Below are 6,216 nucleotides of genomic sequence, written 5' to 3' on the forward strand. Positions count from 1 at the left end.
CTACCTGACTTTCCTCCCCCGAAGACAAAGATAAAATTTTCAATTACCAACATTTTACTGGGATTAGATTGTTTTCCTACAAGCTGTGGCTTTCATAGGCACTGGTGTTATTTCTTTAAAATGCTGTGTGTGACAGCAAGAGAAAAGTAGAAGACAAAACAGAAATTAAATGAATGGATCAGTACATTAACCAATGCCATAAGCCGAAAGGAAGAGATAGAAAATTATCAGGAACATATATGTTACAATTTAAAATAATAATCATTGGGTGGATTTATTTTAAATTCATGTTAAAATTTACTGTGCTCATCTTAGACACTTCCTTCTCTTTCTTTTCTCCCTATACCCATTGAAAGATTTAAACACCTTACTTGTTAGCAATAAGCATTGATTCAGCATCCCTCATGAAATGATGCATGATTTTACTCCATCACAGATAATGTCAGAAACATTTTGCTGCCTGCTTTTATCTGCACTCTACTTGTGAAGAGGATTTGAAAAGGTTTGCGTAGTTGCCTGCTCTGCAGTAATGTGAGGATTTTGTTATCCAGCTGAGCTACCATCGTTGGTTCAGACAGCTTGGATTCCTTCCTTCTGCAGCCAAAATCTCACAAAACCTCTCCCTGAAACACAAAGGTACTGAAGAGAAAGGGCAAATGAATCACCAAACCTTTCAAGAGGCTATTTATATTCCTCCTGGAACGTGGCAATTAGCGCTTCTCTCAGCCCCATCTGATCACCTTGTTGTCCTCTGCTTGTGCACCCACTTAAACAGTTTTTAGACAGAGATCTTCAGCTCCTGATATCAGATCCAGTCCTGCTTCCAGTCAAAGACAACAGACCCGTGCTACTCACTTAGACACGAATGGAATCAAGTATCGCATCTCTTTGGTTCCAGCAAAATACCTGCATCTCAGTCAGGTTCACACATAAACACACGCAGGTTCAGAGCAGCGTCTCAAGTTCAGGACATACGACCCCCCAGCTATCTTCCTTGCACGTGCCAGCAGTGACTGCTGACATACCGGCTTGCATTTGTGGGAGACACCCTCAGATTCACAGACATACTTGCATCCTTTGATAGTCTCTTTCATTATGGCAGGGAAATAGGAAGCCTAGTGCGATACAGACAACACTGACATTCATCTACTACAATTTCCCGTTCTTGTTCTCTGTGTCTCAGTCTTTCCTCAAGCCTCTGCACTAAAACACCCACCCAGTAATTGTAGAGATTAATGCCAAATAAATGACAGAGGGATTTGGGTATTGAGTTGTTTGTGACTATCTATAAGGCAATCACAGCGACTTGAATTTACCAAATATTGTGCTTGCTCCGGGGCAAGGACACTCTCTCTGAGATCCTCATATATGGGGTTTCCTATGGGGGGTATCGGAGACCCTTGCCTGGGGCTGCCAGCTGCTGGGAGGAGGCACCCAGAGCCCTCAGTGAGGTCCTGCTGATTGTTGGCCCCTCAAAAGGGCCATCTTCCCCTGGCAGGTGTATCAGTCCTGGCAGAGTCCCTGGCAGGGGTATCAGTACCTCCAACGGGTATCCGTCCCTGGGAGGGCTGTCAGTCCCTCTAAGGGGTATCAATCCCGATAAGGGGCATCAGTGCCTCTAAGGGGCACCACTGCCCAACAGGGTTATCAGCCCCTACAAGGGCTATCAGCCTTCAGCAGGGCTATCAGGCCTTGACAGGCGTCACTGTCCCTATCAGGTGCATCAGTCCCTATAAGGGGTACGAGTCCCTCTAAGGGACATGAGCCCCTGGCAGGGGTATCAGCCCCTGTAAGAGGCTTCAGTCCCCAGCAGGGGTATCAGCCCCTGCAAGGGGTATCAGTCTGTCTGAGGACAGTCACGAGTGATCCATGCAAATTGCAGCCTGAGTGCAATCAATAGATGTGACAAGCAGCCGGCGCTGGCAACGGGGGACATAATGAAGGTGTGACTGTGTAAACGGCTAACAGATAACAATGCTATAGGAAATTATAGGGCAGTGCTGTATTGAATAAGTGCAGAGCAAAATGAGCTGCGGCTCGCAGGTCATGCTTCCCCGCTGCTGAAGTGTCTCCTGCTCTTGTCCTTTGTAATTGTAAGTGGCAGCAGTGGCGGCTGAATGCGATGAGGGCATGTATCCAACCCTCATTTGTTCTGCATTACAATGCAGCCCTTGCCGCCAGCAGCTGATCCGGAGTGTCAGAGCCCACCTCCCAAGTGGACCAAGAAACCAGCAAAAACTCCATTTACTTAAAAATTAGGAAGGCTGTCATTAAAACAAAGCTGTCCTTGTAACCACGCTGAATATCTGAGCTGGTCCAGTAAGAAATAGGGCAAAACCTCTATGGTTTGTTTTTAAAAATACTTGCTTTCCCCCAAAGAAACACAGCAGCCTAAAGCCTTATCTTTCAGAAAGCAAAAGATCACATGGAGAAAGTACAAACCCTCTAATTTTATTATTTTTGAGTTTAAAGAAATATTTATAATATAAGAAATAGTTTTTTAAAAACTTAGAACAGAATAAGCTTTTGACTACATACAGTTTTGATGCAGCAGATTCTCCAGATGCTACTATTCTTCTTACCCACTCATTAATATTCAAGGAGAGAAAGAATGGCTAAAAAAGTGTTCATTGATTTTTAATGTCATTTCCAAGTCCAGCGATATGAAGTCCTTCTCTGCAATTTTATTCTGACATTTGGATCAAACTCAGTGGTTGTTTTCTGAAATCTCAGGTTTTCAAGACTCTTGGGTCTGATTCCCATTTAAAGGTTTACAGATTAAGTTTAACATTTGAACCTAATCAAAGACAAGGAGGTAACTCAAAGTGCTCTGCAGAGTTCACAGATATTTCACCATCACTGATCAATACTTTCTGCTATTTATGATCACTCCATACATCCCTTCCCCCCCTTCATAATACCAGGCAATTTTATTTATGGTTTTCTTCACCTTAGCCCTTGAATGTCCATTTTTCTGTTTAAAGTAAAACCTACACTAAACAAAACACTTGCTCAATTTCTTTACTAATGCACTGTAAACATAGATCAGTATTTATTCTGTAACCTTGTTTGCAATCATTTAATGTGTCTTCTGGCTTTCACCTTTATAAAGAACAAATTTTGTTCTTGCAAATGTATCTAGGTACAAATGAATATGATTTCAAGGCAAACAAATTCAAACTCTTGATTTTTTTTCCCCTTTCAATACAGTGAACAAACCTTTCCTTTTTTCTTCTAGTTTCTTTAAGCCAGACAGCTTTCAGCTGAATCAGGGTGGGTGTACTTCCCAGGCTCTGAGGAGTCCACAGCAGGGTTTGCATCCTCCAATATCAAGCAAAATGCCACAAAAGCTCAGTTTTGGCAGGTGCCCACATTTTCTGACATGGGAAGGTGCTCCAGGAGTCAAGCCTACAAGTGGTGGTGGATTTGGTGTCTGTGGAATACACTGCTTTTATTTTCCCATTGTTACCTTTGTTATGTAGAAGTCATCAAGGAAACAAATCTGTGGGTTGCCCATCTGCTGCCCAGGCAGCACTGAGGAAGACCACACAGCTGCCTTCGAAGCCTCACCACTAGGTGAGAAGAAGGCATTCGGGGGCATAGACTGGCTGCATTCCCCACACGGAGGGGCACAAAGGACCAGATCTCCACTGGTCCCAAAATCAAGGGCCTGCCAAAGTTAATCCTGGGCTTTATTATCTCTCCTGCACATCACTGTTCTTCCTGGTTAGCCCGGACCGCTAACTGTGCTGCAGAAGTGTGTAAAGAAAGATGCTATCATCCCCTATCTGTCTAAGCCAGAAACAGGCAATACCAGAAAAGCCTGTCTTGTCCAATTTCCAGTTCAGCTTTGCAGACTCAAGAAGTGCAGATAGTTTGGACATGCTTTAGATAAGGAGCTGAATATCTGGGCGTTTTCCTGAGCACTGAACGCCACGCTTCATACAGTTTACTAAATTGTGTCACTAAATTTTTACCTTTCCTGATAATAGACTTTTTTTTGCTTCAGTGTTTCTTCTCCTTGCCTCCCAGCAACACTGTTGTAAATGCACAAGTGTATATACGTACAACCATCAGTGTACACACTCTAGTAGCATTAGTACTAAAATGTGAATATTTGCTCAGTGCACTTGGGTTCTTTATAAATAAATGTGTGAAGCCAAGAGCAAGCTGCTCACATGCTTACAAAGTCCTGTGCCTGTGTGAGAGTTCACTTTCCAATGTATGATGAAAAAGCAGACCTTGCCTTCCTGTCTTTGTACAAAAATCCCATGTATGTATGTAGTACAAATGCACTCAGATGCAAAGATGAAAGTGGGTAATTTGTTTCTTTCACATGCAACCACAAAGGGAACCCAGCACCTCTGCAAAGCTGCAATTGCCAGGTACCTGTTTTAGAGGCAGGACAATAGAGAGCTGGTTTGGCATTGGGCTAATCTTTTGGAAATGTAGGAAGGAGAAAGAAAGACTGGTTACAGATTGTTTTGCTTCATAAAGCTCTCTCCCATACTGTCCAAGAAAAATACCTCTTTCCACACAATGTACGTAGCCAGCGTTCAAGGGGATGGCTTTTTTCTTTCTTTTTCTTTTTCTTTTTCTTTTTCTTTTTCTTTTTCTTTTTCTTTTTCTTTTTCTTTTTCTTTTTCTTTTTCTTTTTCTTTTTCTTTTTCTTTTTCTTTTTCTTTTTCTTTTTCTTTTTCTTTTTCTTTTTCTTTTTCTTTTTCTTTTTCTTTCTTTTTCTTTTTCTTTTTCTTTTTCTTTTTCTTTTTCTTTTTCTTTTTCTTTTTCTTTTTCTTTTTCTTTTTCTTCTTTTTCTTTTTCTTTTTCTTTTTCTTTTTCTTTTTCTTTTTCTTTTTCTTTCCCTTTCCCTTTGCCTTGCCTTGCCTTTCCTTGCCTTGCCTTTCCTTGCCTTTCCCCTTTCCTTGCCTCTCCTCTCCTCTCCTCTCCTCTCCTCTCCTCTCCTCTCCTCTCCTCTCCTCTCCTCTCCTCTCCTCTCCTCTCCTCTCCTCTCCTCTCCTCTCCTTTCGAATTTTCAGCTAGTTTTCCCCTTGTTTGCCTTTCTGGCTACTTTCTCCCTTACTGTTCCTGACTGCTTCTAATGTGCCTCTGCTGAAGGATACCTTGCTTCTCCTCTTGTTTATCAAATGAAATCAAATTCCTTAGGCATAACTACATTTGCACCCCAACTTGTTTGTGAGAAGTTTACCAGTGATTGTTCTTATTTGAAGCATGAATTTCTGAAACAGGAATCTTTTCCTCCAGCCGGGGAGGCCAGTCTAATAATGCTTTTCTATCCTATGAGTCGTAGGTCAGCGTTTAATTTCTGAGGTAAATACTTACCGTTCAAAATTCACTATCTGCTAACATGTTTCACCAGTCTTCTTTTAAAATTCAGTCAGGGACCAGCTGACCAAGACTAGGGGTGGGGAACCTCATACTCAAAGTGTTTTAGCTGTCCCATCTTAAAAACCAAACACATCACTGACAAGGTACTGAAGGCACAGGAGGTTTGTTGCAAAGTAAAAACTAGGTGAGCTCAAACTTTGGGCAAGGGGAGGAGATTGGGGAGCAAAGGACGCAGCCAGCTGAACTTAAGCGAGTATTTTTCAGTAAACATTGCAAAGGCTTTTTGTCTTCATCACATTCTGCAGTTAGATAATTATCTCCTTTGTTATCTTGCTGTAGAACCAGACTTTTGTATCAGCAAAGGCAGAGCCTCAGTCACTGGCAGGTTTACAGAAAGTGAAGACGAAGGAAGCGGAGACAGGGAGAGGGATGGGGATGAGGACAGGGACAGGAACAGGGATGGGGTAAGGTGGGAAAAGCAAACAGAGCTGAGGCAATGCCTAAATTCTGCCATACAGAATCAGCACAAATAGTGCCTTACTCCACCAACATCCGCAATACAACCAGTAAGGCAGCTTGCCAACTGAAGTGTATTTTCTGTGTGAATATGCATAATACAAACGATTCTCAAAACCTGAAAGTTGTTGCAAGTGGTTGTTTTCCACCTTGTTTGCCTTGTTCTTATACTTGCTGCTCTGAAGGTGTGCGCGTCTTTGCTGCGTAACAATGAACTGCTCGGGACCTTCAGTGTCCCAGCACGGAGGAAATTCCCAAATGCACTGCAGAATAAACTTTCAAAGGTTTGGATTTCTGGGATTGAAGCTTATCCCGGTTTAATCTTTTTCATGAAGATTATGATGGATGCTCAAG

This window comes from Phalacrocorax aristotelis, chromosome 2, assembly GCF_949628215.1.
Source record: "Phalacrocorax aristotelis chromosome 2, bGulAri2.1, whole genome shotgun sequence".
In the NCBI taxonomy this organism is placed as follows: Eukaryota; Metazoa; Chordata; class Aves; order Suliformes; family Phalacrocoracidae; genus Phalacrocorax; species Phalacrocorax aristotelis.